This window comes from Ambystoma mexicanum, chromosome 1q, assembly GCF_040938575.1.
Source record: "Ambystoma mexicanum isolate Mex_15411 chromosome 1q, UKY_AmexF1_1, whole genome shotgun sequence".
Taxonomy (NCBI): domain Eukaryota; kingdom Metazoa; phylum Chordata; class Amphibia; order Caudata; family Ambystomatidae; genus Ambystoma; species Ambystoma mexicanum.
The window spans coordinates 159018380-159037820 of NC_090922.1; the positions used below are offsets into that span (position 1 = coordinate 159018380).

At 46.3% G+C, this 19441-nt stretch overlaps 1 protein-coding gene across 1 annotated transcript in view; it reads left to right on the forward strand.

The window, feature by feature from the left end:
* Positions 1-9370: 9370 nt before the first annotated feature.
* LOC138526012 (galactoside alpha-(1,2)-fucosyltransferase 2-like) overlaps positions 9371-19441 on the forward strand; it is a 51852-nt gene continuing 41781 nt past the window's right edge. The window contains exon 1 of the mRNA XM_069636304.1: positions 9371-9403. The gene's annotated coding sequence lies outside the window, so the exon portion shown is untranslated. The remainder of the gene's footprint in view (positions 9404-19441) is intronic.

Below are 19441 nucleotides of genomic sequence, written 5' to 3' on the forward strand. Positions count from 1 at the left end.
GTCCACCACACCGTCCTTCTGCTGAGGGAAAACGTTTTGGAGCCTTGTGTGAAGCTGGACACAGTAAGCAGAAGGGATGGAAGGAAGGATAAAGTGCATCAGGGCAGAATACATTGGGTACAGAGGAGGGAAGTGTGCAGCGAAAGAATCGCAGGAGATGGGGGGTTGCATTGGCGAAATTTCAGTGATGGGGAGTTACGGGTGCTGAAATGGTATGGCAAGAAAGTGGAGAGGAGAGAAGTGCAGAACATGCACACATAGGAGGGACCCTAGTGGAGTACAGATGAGAAGCCCATATTAAAAAAGGGTTACAGGCATAGTGGAGTGTAGCAGAAGGAATTTGCACAGGGGATAGAGGTGCGGGCAGACTTGTGCAGGGGGAAGGGTGCAGGGAAAATGCATGAGAGCAGACAAGAGCGGTTCAGCGTGAATTCAACATCGGTACATGGATACAGGAGAGAAAGCAGAGAAGGTAAGGCACTGCAGTGCAGAGGAGAGGGGTACAGACAAGTGGCCAAGATGAGTGCAGGTTAGTGTTAGGCAGAATCACCTGCAGTAACCTTTGGGAACACTACAGGCAATTAGTACTACAAGTGTAAGCACAATTTCACCTTCCATACAAGCCTGTACTACACAGTAAAGTGGTATCTCATGAGTTTAATTGAGCAGTAGAACAAGATACACAAAGGCCCAACCAATACAGTGATTCAAGTAAACACTTACTCAAGGTTTCTTGGTAAAAGAATATGCATTTATTTACTCAGTCAGTTATAAAACATTACACTAGCTCAAGCAGCTCAATATCACACACTAATACACCACAAACATCCAACTGGTAATTAACTAAACAAGTTTAGCTAAAAAATGAAGTGTGAGCAAAATGGCACTTTAGATACTTAGAAATGGAGGGGAAAAGACAATGTTATAATAATAGACAGCCCAAATACAATCATAGGCAGGGCAAAGGGTTCAAGTTAAATACAACCAGAAATTCTTCTCAATAGGCCTGGGTCAAGGTCAATGGTTCAGAGTCTTTTGTATAGGATAGCACAGTTCTGGTATGTAACGGTTAAGTCTTTGCCACAGATTTTTAAAGGATTTGGCTAGGCGAAAAGTCTGATGAATGTTTAGGGAAGCACAAGCCTGCGTAGTTGAGGAAAGTTCCACACACTTTCTCGATGGCTGAAAAGATTTCCGGACCTTTTAAATGAAGAAATCTGTAGCTGAGGCAGTTGTTCCTGGCAGTTCAAGCAGATCTCGCTGTGCCTAGGCTTCAGTCGTGGGTACAAGAAGGAGGATGTCGGAAGGTTCCTGCACTGCCCGGAGAAGAGGACAAAAGCTTTAGCAAGTCGTCGGTTTAAGATTGAGTGCCTTAAAGTCCCCCTGGTTTCCTTCCCTCTAGCCATCCGGTTTTTAACAGCACTCTCCAAAAAATTCGACCAGAATAGGACGGTGTCCAGGTGGCTTGCGAGATGGTTGTTCCCACCAAACTCAAGGGAAGAAGTTAACCTTGAAGGGCTTCTCTGTCGTCAAGGTTTCAGGCAATTCGGACCTGCAGCAGGGCTTCACCAGGCGTCCAGGAGTTGCAGCAGTCCTCTTCCTTCCTCTCCTCTACGGTTCTTTCGTTCCAGTGTTCGACTCTGCTTTCCAAGTCCCAGAGACCTGTTTTTAAACAGTTTTCCCCCATTAATTCTGCCTGTATGTCACTCACAAAGCAGGGTGACTGTCCTTGCCCGACAGCCAGCTGAACAATCACACCAGAGTGCATTCAGGTCTCCTAGGAGACTAAGCACAGGAGTTTCGGGCACCTCCCTCACATCCTGTCCACCACAGACATTCTGGCACCAGAGGATGGCTCAGCACAGAAGCCCGCAAAAGGGCACGAATAAAGGGACCAAACCTGGTTTGGCACGCAGATACAAACACAAGAAGGACTTTTCCTAAAAGAAATGGCGAAAAAAGAGGATCGAAGTCTGTTTTTACAGATAGGTCTGGGGCGCCATATTGAATAACATGGCTACCCCTGATTTGGAGCCTCCGTTGCTAGTGGTCGTGAAAAATCACGGTAGTTGATCTAAACCACTGCCACCAGCCATTTAGAATAGGAAAAGGTAAAATGTTACTGTTACATTAGTGTTTTGACTCGGGAAGCTAAGCAACCCCTCCAGCACTCTATAGTAAGATAGGGTGTGCTGGGTCAGTAAATTTAAAGATACTAGTAAAGTCAATTTATCTTTACATGTCCTGAGAGACAGTAGTCAGTCCCAGGAAAGGTATTTAAACCTTCGGGAGTCTGAAAGACACCCCTGTGCCACTGCACTGAAGGTGCAGTGTGACACATAGGCCCTCATTATGAGAATCGCGGTAAAAACGGGGTCATTACCGGCATGGAGGAAGTAGCGGGTCTGTGCTCATTTGACACCGCTAATAGCAGCTGATTACGAGTGCGTGAGCACGTACAAACCCCCATGCCGGTAATGGCCATACCGCCATGCCGCTAATGGGCCTCCAACCCCCGTTAGTGCCATCACGGGACCCGCCGATACCGCCTTCGCCAAGGAGCAACCCCTTAATAACGACCAGGTAATAACAACATGCTAATACCGGGCTTGTAATACCGGACCTGGAAGTAACGTCTTCGCATCGGAACGGGAAATGCGCCGGCGGCCATCTTTAAAAACACAATCCATTGCAATCCTCCCAAACCACCACTGCTACAGAGGAGAGACCAGGGCCATTGTGTACAACATGTCCAAGGCAACCCGAAAAACCACCCCCCGCCTGCGCAAGAAGTGCTTGAATAGATGATGAAGATGAGGAATTGAATATGTTGGCAGATACCCTTGCTGCACATGCCGAGGAGGTATTTTCCAACAACCTCAAGAAGGAGGTGCATTTGAGGAAGAAGGAAATTTGGGCGGAGGTAGCACGCAAGGTGTCTGCGGTAGGCACCACCCCCTGGACAGTCAAAGACTGCAAAAAAAGATGGGACGACCTCCGTCTCAGGGTCCGGAACATCCTGGCCAGCAATCGGAGGGAGGCCATGGCCACAGGCGGGGGTGCGCACTCACCGGTTAAACTCATGTGATTCGAGGAAACCTGTAGCACAACCATTCAGATTGAGTCAATAGAGGGATTTGGCGAAATGGAGACATCTGGAGAAGGAGGTGAGTGATCCTGCAAACCCCAGTAAGCCAAACCATGACTTAGCACAACTGATGTGAATGTGAGCCAAGGCAAGGCAATGCATGTCCCATCGTACACACACATTTACAGATCCATGTCCAGATGGAGGCCCAAACCCTGCCACACTGAAATGCATGCTGTGTGCCAATCCCATTACCAACAGACACCCAACACACAGGGACAATTTGCATGTAACACACCACACAAAGCCCAATACAATGGCATACCAACTGGTACGTATCAGTGCCAAATGGAGATGCCACAGCTAATGCCAATATGCCCCCCCTTGAAACTACCCTGTGTGATACACCTATAAGAGTGCAATGCATGAGAAATGAAATACCGTACTGCACCATCTCATGCTTCTTGCATGTAACAGTGTCACTGATGCCCTGCATCTCTTCCTCCAACACAGGCACTGATGGAGAAGGCGGGAGTCATGACCCATCCACAAGGCCTTCCACGTCCAGGGCCAGACCGCCGGCCACTGGCCAATCAACCTCCGGGGCAGCACTGCGGCCCACAGTCCAATCCAGGGCAGGTGCACAGGCCATTCAGGCACACGAGGACACCGCAGCAGTGGACGTGACTGCTACCACAGAGCTGCCATCAACAGCCGAAAGGGAGGCTGATGGAACCCAGTCCGCTGCCACAAGCTCAGTGGGTGAGGCAGCAGCCACAGCCCCACTAAGTGACGTTGATCTAGGAGCAGAGGAGTACGTGGACCAAGATGGAACAATCCATGTGGAATGTCCACACACCCCTAGCCCCCCGTCCGCCCCCAACCCCACACTCAGGCCACACTCTCCAGCCCCATGCCAGATCCTGCAATGCACAGTTCCGACCTCAGTACCACCTCCAAGGCCAGCCCTGCAATTGCACGCCCAACCTCTGCTGCTCCCACTGACTTGGAGGCACGGCTGTCAAGGGTGGAGGCAAGGCAGGACTCCATGATTGACCTTGTGCGACAATATGTGCCTGACGTAGAGGAGACAAGGCGAGAGATCGGTCAGGCCATTGCTGGGAACACTGCTGCCATTAATGCCTGTGCGATCATGATCCTTGAAAGTTTGGGGGCCGTCACACAGGTCCTGACCAGCATCTTGCAACACATGCAGCACCAGCAACCTGCGCCTGCCTTGCTAATTCAAACAGCATTCACCCCATCTTCCACACCTGCGTCCTCCGCACCCTCCAGCCCTGTGTGGATGACAAGGTGGATTGCGAGGCAGACCGAAATGCTGCCCCCGGACACAAAGAAAGGCTGCAAATAGTGTGGGATGACAATGGGTGTGGGGAGAGGTGGTGTTGGTGGTGTATAGGGGATTAAGGGGGTGTTAATTGGGGGTATGGGTGTTAATTGGGGGTATGGGGAGTTCATTGGGGGTATTGGGAGTTCATTGGGGGTATGGGGAGTTCATTGGGGGTATGGGGTGTTCATTGGGGGTATGGGGAGTTCTTTGGGGGGTATGGGGTGTTCATTGGGGGTATGGGGAGGTCATTGGGGGCATGGGGTGTTCATTCGGGGTATGGGGTGTTCATAGGGGGGAATGAGGTGTTTGGGTGTGTGGGGGTGGAGGGGTCAAGGGGAGGGCATGTGAGTGGTGGAGGGAGGACACACTTTTCTGTAGTTTTCATTAATACACCCGTTGTGTGCAAAATCATTTAATGCCTGTGTTCTTTTCGTGTGTGTTCATTTTATTCATGACAGTGCACAGTGCCCAACACCCCACATACCCTGTGTGCATATCCACATGGACACAGTGCTCAGTGTAGCACTCACACATATCCATCAACGTCCCTGTGGTTCAGAAGTATTCGTCATTCAGTGATTGGCGTACAGCATGGCCATCTTATGCATCACCTACTGGCAGGGGTGCTGCTTCCCCTCCATCATCATCCTCATCATCCTCTCCCGGTGCATGCATGTCAATGTCAGCTTGCAGTGGTACATTTCTCCGGATGCACTTGTTGTGCAGCATGACACAGACCATGGTGATCTTTGCCAACTTCTGAGGCCCATAAAGGAGTTCTCCACGAGAACTGCTTAGGCAGCGGAACCGTGCTTTCAACAGGCCAAAGGTCTGCTCAATCACGACACGGGTATGAACCTGATTGCACTCCTCTTCGTGCCTGTTACGCGGGTTGCGCACAGTGGTAAGTAGCCACGGCTTCAAGGGATAGCCTCCATCACCTGAAAGGGAGCACAAAGAGGTCTGGGCGAGTCATTCTGAGCTGCCACCTTTAGGATTCACGGCCATGGCCGCAGCTATTTGGTGTTGACATGCACATGTCCCTGTACGTATGCACACAGATTCATTGGATGCATTGTTTACTGCAATATGGTCTGCTAGTGTGGATTGCATTGTTCAGATGATGCAGGGTGTACACTTGCATGCTGATGCAGATGGACTGTGGATGTGGAACGATGTCTTGGCTCCCATAATTGTAGTGTATGCTACTCTGTGCCTAATCACACTGGCGACATTGGCACAGTTGTTGTCATGTTTAGTCATGCATCGCTTGACATACCCATGGTGGCCTGGTTGTGTGTCTTGCATGTTGTCATTGATGTACGGCATTGATCTAATGTGTGGCATTGATGTGTCATGTTCGAGTTTAGAGGTTCAGTGCATTGTCCACTCAACGCCGATTCCCACCCAGGTGGAGTATGCATCCCCCCCATTCCCACCCAGATGCATTCCCCCATTACCACCCAGGTGGAGTATGCATCCCCCCATTCCCACCCAGGTGGAGTATGCATCCCCCCATTCCCACCCAGGTGAAGTATGCACCCCCCAATTCCCACCTAGGTGGAGTATGCATCCCCACCCCCATTCCCACCCAGGTGGAGTATACACCCCCCCATTCCCACCCAGGTGGAGTATGCATCCCCCCACCTCACAACCCCAATGCACTGCCATGGGCCAGTCAGGCAACTCACCAAGCAGCCAGGCACATCGTCCAGCATGTCGCTCCATGTGGCGGGGTAGCATGGAGTTACGCAGCACCATGGCATCATGTGTAGATCCGGGATATCGGGCGCAACATTGTGTGATGATCTTGCTGGAGTCACATACCATCTGCACATTGATGGAGTGGTATTGCTTGCGATTGCGATACACCGCCTCTGTTGCATGAGGGGCGACCAATTCTACATGGGTGCAGTCGAGGGCACCAACGCAATTGGGCATGCCTGCCAGTGCATTGAAGCCTACTTTAGGGTCGGCAAGCTCCTGGGCAGTCCGTGGTAGGGATATGTGGGTGCTAGCGTGCTTCAGGAGGGCATCCAGCACTTGGGTCAGCATGCGCGAAAAGAGTGGTTGTGATATGCCATGCAGTTGGCCCACTCTGTGCTGGTAGGTGCCTGTGGCCAGGAAGTGGAGCACGGACACCACCTTTAGTAGCGGGGAGATGGCAGTGCGTATTTCTATGAGGCTGACGATGTTGTTGTGTATCATGTCCACTAAGGTGGTGATGGTGTCCGGGTCCAACCGGTACAGGGTGTGGATCTGCTCAGGGGTTAGATTGAATGGATTGAGTCTGATGCGAGGGATTGGTGGCTGCCTACGAGGTACCACTGGCTGCACTGGTGGTAATTGCTGAGCCTGTGTCACCCTCCTTCTCCTCCTGTGTCTCCTCTGTGCTGCCTGTTGTTGTAGCTGTAGTCGTTGTTGCTGTTGTTGCTGCTGTTGCTGTTGTTGCTGTAGTTGTAGCAGTACAAGCATGTCCTCCAGCCCCATGATTCCAAGAGCTAGTGGTATCATTTTGGTGTGGGAAGGGGTGTGGTGTGTGAGTGTACTCCTTGTGTACTGGGACAGGCTCCATTGACTCCACCTGTGGTGATTGTGTGCACCTGTGGTAGTTGCCTACACTGCAGATTGTTGTTTCCGGGTGGTCCGCGATGCCTGTATTGCCACCGTAGTGCAGGCCCTAATTACCACCTTCGGGATGCCGGTAAGTGCATGCCAGCGCAACTTGTCATGTCCTCCTATTACCGGCATCCCGGTATTTATGCCGCAAAGGGGCACGTGTACGCACACATGCCGGTATGAAGGTGCACGGTACGGGCAGTGGCGGTATTGGCGGATGTCAGGTCATAATGGCCCGGACCCGTTAATGATGCCGGTATTACCATTGCGTCTTCCTATTTTCATTACCTCATGCTTGTAATGAGGCCCATAGAAAAAGAAGATGCCACTGGAGTTGTTTTAAAACTCCATAACCAAAGAACACAAAAGTAAAACACACACAAAATACATGGAAGAGTGGGGAAAAAAAGACTCACACTCTTCCCAGGTAAAAAATTAAATCCTAGAAATCCAGAAAAGTTGCTGGGGGTCCCAAAAGTTAAGGGAAATTAGCACATTTGGAGAATTCTCCATAACAGTTAGAAGAGAACACAGAGAGAAAGAGATACAGCAAAGAAAGGAGTCAAGAGTAGAATCGTACAAGTGAAAAGGGATCATAAAAAGATAACTGACAAATGGGTGTAAGGGGAAAGAGAGCACAAAAAAGAGAGCTAGATAAAGGAAAAAGACATGTTCGTAGAGAGGGGAATGGAGAAATGTGCACAGGGAGATGCAAACAGAGACAGTGCCACAGGGATATCAATAGGTGCAGCAGACAGGAAAGGGAAAGCTGGCAAAAGGAGAAAGAGCCCACAGGCTTAACTGACACAGGGATGTGCACTGGCATACAGGAAGTGAGGCCACAGACTGAGGAGGGAGAGGGGTGCAAGGAAGAGACGAGAGTTGCAAAGCAAAAGAGCAGTGCCTGGAGAGTGTATGTTTTGCATGGAGAGAGAACAATACATGGGAGATATGTATAAGTGTGGGGTAGTAGGAGTGTTGAATGGGATGACAGTGGTGTATGGCAGCTTGGTGGAAGGGATAAAGCAGGGGTGCCGGTGGAAACCTAAAACCATGTGACAGTTGCAAGGGTCAAAGAAGTACATAGTTGCAAGACGCGCCTATGGAGAAAATAGGTTCAGGAACATTCAGGTACAGCGAGTATGTGCAGGAGAGAGAAAGGCACTAGAGCCGCGAGCGTGTTGCAATTGTACACAATAACCAAAGTTAATTATATATCTACACACTGCATTTTTTAAAATTGCACACTAAATATCAGATTGCAAGAAACAGACAAAGCATCAGAAAGCATGCTTCACTGTTCTAGCAACCTATTGTTTTATATAGCAGCAATTTGTCAAAATAGTAAAATGGTACTGTCTGGTGCCTCCTGAGGAGTCCTTTGCCCCGACCCCCGGCACTAAACACCTGCGTTCCCCACTGTGCACATTTCAGAATCATGCTTGTGATGCTCAGGGCCTGCCCTTAGCTGCCTGCAGCACAGAGGTACGGATGTTGGGTTTGTCTGCTGATTTCAAGGCTAATGTTGGTGGCGTGTAGAGCAGTTGTGGGAATACTATATTGCAGAGGTGGTAGACAGAGTAACCCCAGAAGTACCCACACGCAGAAGGGTGCTAGGGGGTTGGGCAGCAAAAGAAAACCATTTGTATATGCAGGTATTTAAAAAAACTAGTTGTGGCAATAGTACTTTCTGTTTATGACTCAATTTAGTTGCGCCATATGTTGTATGAATAAGAAAGGAAAGTGGCTGTATTTGTCATTGTTTGGCAGAGCCTTGTACAGTGTGTGTAGGGCCCACCACAGTGTCTGCCCAAGTGGCTACTAAATGGAGCCATTGGCTTGGGAGGGTGTTGGGGTTTCACAGTTCTCCCCTGAAGTTTATATGCTAGCAAGATATCATGTATCACTTTATGTACAGATTATGGGGCCAATTCACAGAATTCAGCGCAGAAGTCCCGCAAGCGTCTCGCGCAGAGTGTGAGCGTGTGCCAGGCGCAGCACAAAACATAATTTTCGTGCACCGCGTATTCATGGATTACCCGAGACATTTGCAGCCGTGGCGCAGCAAACATCCAGCAGCGCCGGTTACACCCCAAAGACCGCCCCTTGCGCCAAAAAAAAAGCCTCAGAAAACTACAATTCGACGCTTAGCCCCCCTAGATCACAAGGAAACAAATAAGCATGTGTCTTGTAGGCAGTGAGGCGTTAACATGAATGGGGAATTCTGATACAAGGCAACCAATTAAAAGAAGGCGGGCTCAGCAGGGTGACTCATGCTGGCAGCAGCCCTGCTCTCAGGAAGCCATTCCGTTGCAGGAGGCACCGTCACAGCAGCAGCTCCGGAGGTAAGCCTCGCTCGCATGGTTTACGTTAATAACTGCTAACAGATTTGGGAATGTGCATTTGGATGTTGCCAGGATGTGTCGTAGTTCTGCGGTGATTAGTTTGGTGTGTTTGTATTCAGTTTAAGAGACAGAGGGAAAGTGAATGACTTTCACATCTATAAAAGAAAAAAAAAAAAGTTATATTACATCTTTGGATCCTTTGAGTAGTTCACTTGTTTTCTTGAACATGTATTGGGGTTCTATCTATCTATCTGGCTGATGTTGGGGTGTTTCTGGGAAATGCAGGTATGGTGAATGAAAAATTGGGGGATCTCAGGCTCTCTTGGTTGGCGTATGCCGACGATTTTCCTCTCTTTGATCAGAACAAAGTCGGCCTGCAAAGATTGATATGCAGGTTTGAAATATACGCTACACTCAAGGGGCTAAAAATTAATCCAAGTAAAACCCTTACGATGGTCTTCTCAAAGGGGAAAAAATGACATAAACAAGTGTGGAAAATTGGTGGTCAAAACATTATAAGAGCACAAAAATCGTATATCTGGGATTCCTTATTTTGGCCCAACCATCGGTCGCTGAACTAAGACGTTCCCTTAGACATAAAATAGTCCCGCTTATTTCACAATCTATTAAGTTAGATAATAGATATGACAGGTTCTCCTTTAAGCCAATTGTAGATTTCTTCAAGGGAAAGGTGACCCCAAAACTAATATACGGAATGAAACTAAATTATTTAGCTCTCCTGGCCTTTTGGGACACCCTTGAAGGTATCTATTGGAGAAAGGTTATGAAATTGCCTAACTGTGTCCCAATAGCGGCTATAAGGTATGAATTGGGTTTAGTTTCTTTGCGAGCAATAATCCTTTGGAGGGCTCTTGTACTTTTCTCTACATTACTCTCCCAAACAAGATACTCTCTATGTTGATGTTGGTAAGGCGCTTTTTTCACAGGGTTCTCGAGACCGTACTTTGTATCTCTCAAAATTCAGGGACTTCTGGTATAAAACGCTATTAGATCTCTCTACTGATAGGGATTCCCTGTTGACTAATCCGAACAAAGTTAAAGAGTGTCTTTTCTCTCATGACTGGAGCGATACGCTGTTAAAACTGCATGCTTATCCATCTCTCTGCGATTTACAGTCTGATCATAAGAAGAGAGGCTGTTTGTCCTTTATCTTGACACAATTCCCTAACCGTCACTATCGCTCACTTCTCCTGACACTCAGATGGAACCTGTTACCCACCAAGGAAGTTCTATATAGAAGGAAGGAGATTAGCGACTCGGTCCTTACATGCCGCTTATGCCACACTCCTGGGGTTATAGAATCTGCCCGTCATTTTTTTTAGACTGTGTTGCTCTGAAAGGGCTTAGGGCCACTTATCTAGGTAAATTTAATACTCTGGGATTATTGGGGGCAGATATTTTCATTTGGTCTCAATGTATTCCCATTTCTAAAACCATAGATGGACTTGCTGTGGCGGGTTTTATTAAATCATTAGACTTGTTTGCCCCTTCCTTATGATCAACCTATACGATGAACTTCTATTCCAATATTATTGACTGTACTGTATATCTTTATAAATTTGGGATTTTTATTGACATTGTACCAAAATTTGTCTGAATGCAGAAGGAAGCTTGACTTTTAAATACTATCTTTTAAATGCTATATCAAATTTTATCTCTGCACTGATTCTCTATGGTTTGTCAAATGTCTCCTGTTTTAAAATAAGGATCTTGGGGCTGTAATGTATTTTTTTTAATGAAATTGTATTTGTAATGTATGTTCTTGTATGCTCTTCTGATATAGATGTATTGATATTGATGTTCTCTTTTTCTTTTTTTTTCTCATCCAATGTATTTGTAAAGGTTTCTTATATAAACCATAAACAATAAAAAATAAATTTAAAAAAAATGTTGGCCCAGTCACCAGCAGTTTATTGACGCATACAGGTATTTTCCATTCATTTCCTCCTCCACAATGAGAACAATTTGGGATAGGCAGCCACCGACAGGCCTGCTCCTCGGCCCTTCCATCTATATCACACTAGGAGGAGAAGCAGCTCTGCCTTACGAATACCACAGTTGGCTCATTAGGATTGTAAAAAAGGTACAAATAAAATGCATACCCTTTTGTGTATATGCTTAACATTGTTGCTAAAACTTCAACTATGTGAAGAAAATACTTCCTCTCCTACGTGGCAGGTTTGGCTCCTTGAAGAGGCTGCTTTTTGTTCTCCCATTTGGAGGTTAATGTAACTGACTCAAGGCACAAAGCTATTCCAGATGTGCATGTTTTGAAGATGGAACTTTGTGCCTGTAATTATTTTGTTTAGGTGGATGGGTGTTCTGCTGCGATCTGGTGCGACATGTGCTTTTCTCAGCAGCCCATTGTGATTTAACTTCCAGATTCCAATAGAAAAAACATGACCAAGATCTGCCGAGTAGATGCACTGCACTAGCCCCATTGTGGCTGTCAACAATCCCAGAATCTGTTCTTGCTAGCCCAAGCAGAAGCACATGTCGGAACACGTGAACTGTACCCACATGTGGAGCCGATGGTTCTTTTTGAAATAAGCTACTTTTGGGGGACATTTTGTAACTTAACCACTTGGCCCAAGATGGCCCCATGATAAAATGCCTAAAGCTTAGTTCTTTAGAGGACACTTCTCAGCTTAAAGATAACCATGTTCCACCAAAATATGCAAAAGCAAAAAACTGGTGGAGAGGGAAGGAGAATGATGTGCAGATACGCATTCCTGTTTTCCATGTTCTCTTATGGACAGCAATTATGGACAGTGCCAAGAATTGGGCAGTGTGTCATGTTGGGTATTTTTGGAAAGTTTTTGCATTGTGGTTCTGTGCAGGGTAGTAGTGTGTATTAATGACTGTCTTGTGCTTTGGTTGTTAGTTACATTATATCATACTTTCACAGGGCAGTATGTTACATACTTGTGGTGAAATATGCTAAAACTGTCCAAATGTCATGCTATCAAACCGTTTAAACATTGTGTGCATATGGCACAGTGCAATGCCTTTTGAAAACAAGCACGAAACCAGGAGCATCAGACTTACTTTATGTCATTAGCTTGCGGGGTAGTGTATTTAGAACATGTGTCTGCCATGACCCTCTTCTTGTGTCCATTGAGAGATACAATGCACAAGGGTCTCTTTCCTTCATTCAATTCTGGTTCCACATTGAACATTAATACAGAATCCGCTGTACTTTCTTCTCTCCAGTCTGCATTGTTCTCTACCTAATGTATTGTGCTCTTATTCCTCACATAGTGCATCTGTGAATAAATGTCCTCTCTGTCCACAAGCAATCCTTTTCTAATGCTGGACAGGTATTACCATTCGCAAGATTATCTCCTTTAGCACATCTGAAACAGTGTCTCTTGTCAACTCTGGATTGATGCAGGTGTGACCCTTGTATTTCTCTCCTTCCCACTCTGTACTTCCTTGTTGACCAACCCTGTAGCGTACATATCATTGTTTTTTTTTTCTCTTTCCAGTGCCGTGATGCATATTTCAGATGTCTCAATACTTACAGAAGTTTCAATTATTGAATGTAAATCTGTATTGGCTCCAGTCCATAGTATTTCCCTTATCTTCTTGTTAAATGCACTCATTAATATATGTTCTCACAACACCTGGTCAGGTGTTATTTTTTCAAAGTTGCATTTTGCTGCCAGACACTTTAGTGCTCCCACATAGTCAGCAATGCCCTCTAATGGCATTTGTTTGCTGAAATAGAAATTGAAATGTTCCAAAACAATATTAGTCTTCTCCACAAATATTTCTTCCAGTCTTGTCATCCATATCATGAACAAATCTGTATCTTCCTCCTCTTAGCTTTAAGGAAGATGTTTCATAAACCTTACTGCCTCCACTCTAATAGTGGTTTTTAATAATGAGAACTTCTTAGATGCCCATAATTCCACACCACCGTGTGCATCTACATACGCCCCAAACAGTTCTCTCCATAACTCCCACTTCATGCTGGGATTCCCGGGAGAAGAAAAAAATGGAACTGGAGTTGCAACTGACAAACTCATAGTCTTTCTTACAATCACTGTATTCTCATTCTGTTCTTTCATTACACGGCCCGCGGTAGCGGGCGTGTAGTTATGGCTAAACCCATAGGAAGACTTATTTTTGGTGGGGTATAACCTCGCTCCCCCTGGACGAATTGTCACCAAACTTTGCAAAACAAGTATATGGGTGACTCTGAATTTTTCTCGCAGGTTTGGGGAGGTTTCTTCAAGGGGGCGGGGGGGAGTTATAGGGGGATGGCAAACATTTTTTTTTTCCCCTACACTGAATGGGCAAAAAATTGCGCATGTCTACAGCCCAAATGTCTGGACGGATTTAGCAGAGGCTTGGTTCAGAAAATGTGCTTTTGTGTATTTGGTGGAAATCTGAGCAATACTTTTGATGAAATGCACTGAAATGTACGTCTCAAAAAATGTGTGACATCTGGCTCTGCTCTGCGGACCCATTTACCTGTTCGCTCCGCGGACAGAAGTGCCATTGGCTTGCAGTATGCCGTGATGTCGGCAGGCATTGTAAGCGGCCGATGGTTGGCTGGAGGGAAGCGTGCTGTGTGTCAAAATGTTTGAGAAACACTGCCATGGTGTATGAGAGTATAGTGCGGTGGCAGAAGGGGCTGCAAAACATGGTTTGGATGGGAGGGTGGCTGAAAGAGGGGATGAGAAGTTTGGTGGAGTGAAAAGCGGAACATATGATATATTTTTATACAGCAATTGCAATCAAAAATGCAGACTTTCATCCTTTGGGTGAATCCAATGGCCTCATTACGGGTTTGGCGGGAGCCATGCCGCTATTGCCTCCAAAACCGGGTAAGGGTACGGGTTCCCTGAATGGGGAATTACCGGGCCATTCCGAGTTTGGAGGGGCCGGTAATTCCTCCCTCAGGGAACCCGGGCCCGGACCTTCCCCATTGCCATTCGAGCCCCCATAGGGCTCAATGGGAATGGGAGAGGGAGCTAACAACGGGCCGATTATGACCGGCCCGTTGTTAGCTCCCTGGTCCCCTTGCGGGACCCAGTATGGACGCCTGGTTTTACCAGGCGTCCTTACCGGGTCCCGCGAGGGGACCTCGTAATCAGGCGGAATGGGAATAACGGGTCCGTATCCATTAGCGGACCCCGTTAACCCATTCCGCCTGACTCGTAATGAGGCCCCAAATGTGAGTCTTTTCCTATTTATTTCCTAAAAGATTCTGCCTCAGATGTCCATAGAACACACTTTTATACAGCAATTGCACTCAAATATATAAGTATAAATCCAAAGCAGACAACCAAAAAACATAAAATAACCACAAAACTCACTGTTTGGATTCGCCCAAAGAAAAAAGTCTGCATTTTTTATTGCAATTGCTGTATAACTTAACAAAAGAACAACAACATACAATGGAGGATACTTATGAAAACCGGGATGCGGAAGCAGAATTTGGCTCTCACCAAACAAAATTGATTATTTTGCTGGTTTGGCGCTACTGGGAGTATAATATCATTTGGAACATATTCTTTCTACCTTTAGCAATCAAGATACAAGTATAAAGCCAAAGCAGACAACCAAAAACCATAAAGTAACCACAAAACTCACTGTTTGGATTCGCCCAAAGAAAAAAGTCTGCATTTTTTATTGCAATTGCTGTATAAAAGTGTGTTCTATGGACATCTTAGGCAGAATCTTTTAGGAAATAAACAGGAAAAGATTCTAATCTAACTAAACAAAACAACAACAACATACAATGGAGGAAACTTATCAAAACCTGGATCCTGAAGCGGAATTTAGCTCTCACCAAAGAAAATTGATTATTTTGCTACTTTGGCTCTCCTGGGAGTATACTATCATTTGGAACATATGCTGTATTTATGTAGGCCGAAGAAGGCTGTCAAAACTTGTAACCTTAGTTCTCCTCCTTTCCAACTCCTCCTCACCTGAGTCTCCGGCGGAGTCCTCTTGGAGTTCCGCCTTCTTCTTTCTTCTAGCTTTTCTGGACTCTTTACTCTTCTTTTGATGTAAGTACAGGCGTGACTCCCCGGAGGCCACCCTGACCAGATGGGAACCAAATCCTAGAAGCCTCCCAGGAGTCAGCCCCCAATGCCAGGGAAAAAGCCGTAAGGCAGAAAAAACCCTGTGTAGATGGTATTCTTCTTAGTAGAATTGAAGAGAAGAGACAAATCCGACCTGCTATTAAGTGTAGCATGCACTCTAGTTTCGAATTTCCATACAGTATGTCTTACCACAGAATCAGTGGTAAGAAGGTACGGACCGCAAGGGCTGGTAGAGAGAACAGTGAGAACTTGTCCAAAGGATTGTTTCAAACAACAGGGGGCGCCGAAGGAAGGAAAGGCGCACAAACAGCAGTCATGAAGGATGAAGCAGGTAAGACACACAAGGAGCACTGGGAAGTAAGACCGGATGGTCGAGGAAAACAAAGGACGGCGAACCGACAACCAGTCGATAAGACGGCTCGTCTGGATAGAAAGCTAATAGTAAAAAAGTGGAAGAAATCAGAGCAGGTGCGAAAATGAAAGTAGAAGGAAATGAAATGAAAGCAAGGTAAAAGTAAACAAACAGACGTAATGGAAAAGTATAGAAACAGAGGCTGAGGAGTAAAGGGCTTACCTCAAGGTGCGATATACAGGGATACAACCACAATAAAGAATGTTAACCAAAAAGTCAGCAACCGTGGTGATAAGAAAGTCAAAGATGAGAGATGGAATAATAAACTGGAGATGAAATAGAACGTAGCAAAAGCTCAGAGACAGCGCTGGGGAATACGAAAGTACTTCGATACAACGCATCCGGGCATCGGTGCGTCGTACGTAAATACGTGCTGGCGGCAATCTCGGATGAGGCATAGTCCGCCAAAAGAGGTTCCCAGCCACCCTGTTAGGTGTGCTTCCATTGGTACCAGACCTTCCAGGGCTGGTGCATTACAAAGATGGTGGCGCGCAAGTGGTGCCCGCAAGCATTGCAGCATTTTGCTGGGACCTCTTCAGGCAACCACCTTTTGTGCTGAGTGTATGGACGCTCCATTGGGAATGGGGACTTCATTGCGGATGATACGAGAATATTGGTAATGTGTTCTGGGGGTGGGTAGGGGTGGAAGTGGTTATGTTGCTTTTGTGGGTTCTCATTGTATTGCACAGTTGGGTAGGGGTGCCAGTGAGTGTGGTACGTTTGTCAGTTATGGTAAGTGGTTACATGTTACCATGCATGGCTCCATTGTCGGAGGCCTCGCATGCAGCCAAGACAAAGGCCTTGGTCATGACCACCGCAAGGCAATGGAGGCATTGGTAGGCAGAATTATATGCAGTACCCTTTGGGAACACCACACACAATTAAGACTACAAGTGACAGTACAAATTCACCTTTGGTACAAGCCTGTACTACACAGTAAAATTGGTAGCGATGGCTGAGCAGCCAGACTTATCTCAATAGCAAATGAGCAGTATCAATAGTTACACAAAGGACAGCAATCACTATGATTCAAACAAACACTGACTCAACGTTTCTGAGTAAAAGAATATACATTTATTTACACATCAGTTGTATAACATTTCACTAAAGTAAAGCAGTTTAAAAATCACACTCTTAATACTCCACACCACTCCCAATAGGTTCCAGTCAAGTTAAGCTCACAAATGAAGTGGGAGCAAAATGGCACTCCAGAAATTTAAAAAGGGAGGGAAACACAAAGGGTATACACGCATTTCACCGCAGTATTTTTCATCGCGTGTTTTTTCATTGCCGTTTTTATTTCGTTTTTTTTTGGGGGGGGTTAAAAAATTAAATATATGGTTGTGGGTGTAAGGGAATAAAAAAAAAAAGCAATGAGTTTTTCAAAAAAAACGGCGATGAAAAAACCTGCGTTGAAAAATACCGCAGCGGAATAACGTAGAACCACACAAAGTTAGGCAGAAATTGAACAGCACCAACAGGTAAGTAAGCAGGGAAATCTAGAAAGAGGACCTACAGTGCTGGAATCAAATCAAAAAGGCTTAGGGCCAAAGTCAATAGGACAAAAGTATTTTGCTCAAGATCACACAGTTCAGGGTAGTTCACGGTTAAGTCTTTGCCAAGAGTTCCTGACGAAGTTGGTCGGCAGAAAAGTTAGTTTAAAGAGTAGAGAAGGACAAGCCCTCAGATTGGAGAAAGATTTCACACACTTTCACCGCGGCTGAACGAAACGAACAACCGGATTTGAACAGTACCTTTCAATGGAGAAGAAGCTGTAGCTGAGGCGGACATTCCTGGCAGTTCCTGCAGGCTCTGGGTTCCTGAAGCAACTGTCAGACTGACATGAAGTAGGAAGACTGGAGGGTCCTGCACTGCCCAGGGAAGAAACCAGCAGCAGAGCAAGCAACGAATAAAAGGTGTGCTCCTTAAAACCCAAGAAGGGTCCGACCATCCTGGCTATCCGGCCCACTGTAGCTCTGTACATCGAATTCGACCAGAGGAGGGAGTCCTGGCTTGCAGTTTGGCCGAACTGGTTAGTCCCACCAGCTCAGGGTAAGAAGATTCCTGGAGGATCCTCTCTGTCGTTGGTGTTCGAGGATTCGGACCTGCAGCAGGGCTTCACTGGGTGGTTCAGTCATGGTAGGGGTCCTTTTCCACCAGCTCCTCATTGGTTCTTTCGTTCCAGTGGTGACTCTGCCTTTCCAGACCCAGAGACCTGCTTTTTATGCAGATTTCCCACAGTCACCACAGCCAATCATTTTAGAGTGCGACATGGGTCTCCAAGGAGACCCTGTGCAGGAAGTCTTAAACCCCTCCCTCACATCCTGCCCCCCCAGACATACAGGCACCTAAGGAGGGCTTCTGCGTAGAAGCCCATGAAAAGATGGTGAACAAAGGAATCAAACCCGGTTTGGCGCGCAGAGTAAAACACGAGAAAGGATTTTAGAAAAAGAAATGGCGAATAAACCCAGCCGGAACCAAAATAAAACATATAAGGTCTATCGGGTTTAAGTTCGAGGCTACCAAGATAGCCTAAAACAATAGCAAGTTTATTTAAGACAACCGCGGTAGGAAAAATAGGGTAGTTACCACTGCCACCAGCCAAGTCTTGATGAAAAGGGAGCGAAACATTGCTCCAAGAGAAACAGTCAAAAAGGGATAAGTATTAACCCTTTCCAGTACTCTATGTAAGATAGGGTGTACTGGGTCTGTGGTTTTTCAGAGGCTAATAAAGTTAATGGCAACTTGATATGTTCTGGGAGACAGTAGTCAGTCCCAGAAAATGGAGTCTGAGTTGGGAAGTCTAAAAGACAATCCTGTGTCACTGCACTGAAGGTGCTGTGTAACACACAGTAAAAAGATGATGCATGTGGAGTAGGTGAGGCTCCACAGTCTATGAACACAAAAATGTTAAACACACACAGCAAAACACATGTAAGAGTGGGAAAAAAGGCTCACACTCTTACCAGGTGAAAAAATAAATCCTAGATATCCAGCAAAGCTGCTGAGGGACTCTGTAGGTAAGGGAAACTAGCTATTCTGGAGAATTCTCCCTAACAGGCATGCATGTGATCAGTGTGATAGTGGAATGTGGATTGTATACATATGTCTACAGAGTGCATTCCCTTGTCCTTTGCTCATTGAGGGTAAGTTATTATAACCATAAGGTGGTGTAGTGCACATATTGTGCGCGATGGACTATTAATGCAGGTACTCACATATACTTCATTGTCGGGTAGCTGTACAGGCAACTACCTTGTATGGTGAGTGCAGACACACTCCATTGGGGATGGGGAGTGCATTTCAGATGATATCAGGATATTTTTATTCGGTGTACCATGTTGTGCTGTGCCTGCCAAGCCCCTACTGCCCTGTGTGCATGGCTAGGGCCCTAGGACCTAACAGTCTGAGCACTGGTTGCAAGTAGGTCTGAAATTGTTGCTTTGTGTGTGTGGTTTGTCATCATTGTATACATTGTTCATTCCATAGGTGTCCTGATTGTTAGCACATCCTACAGTGTTTAATCCATGGCTGGAGCTGATGGAG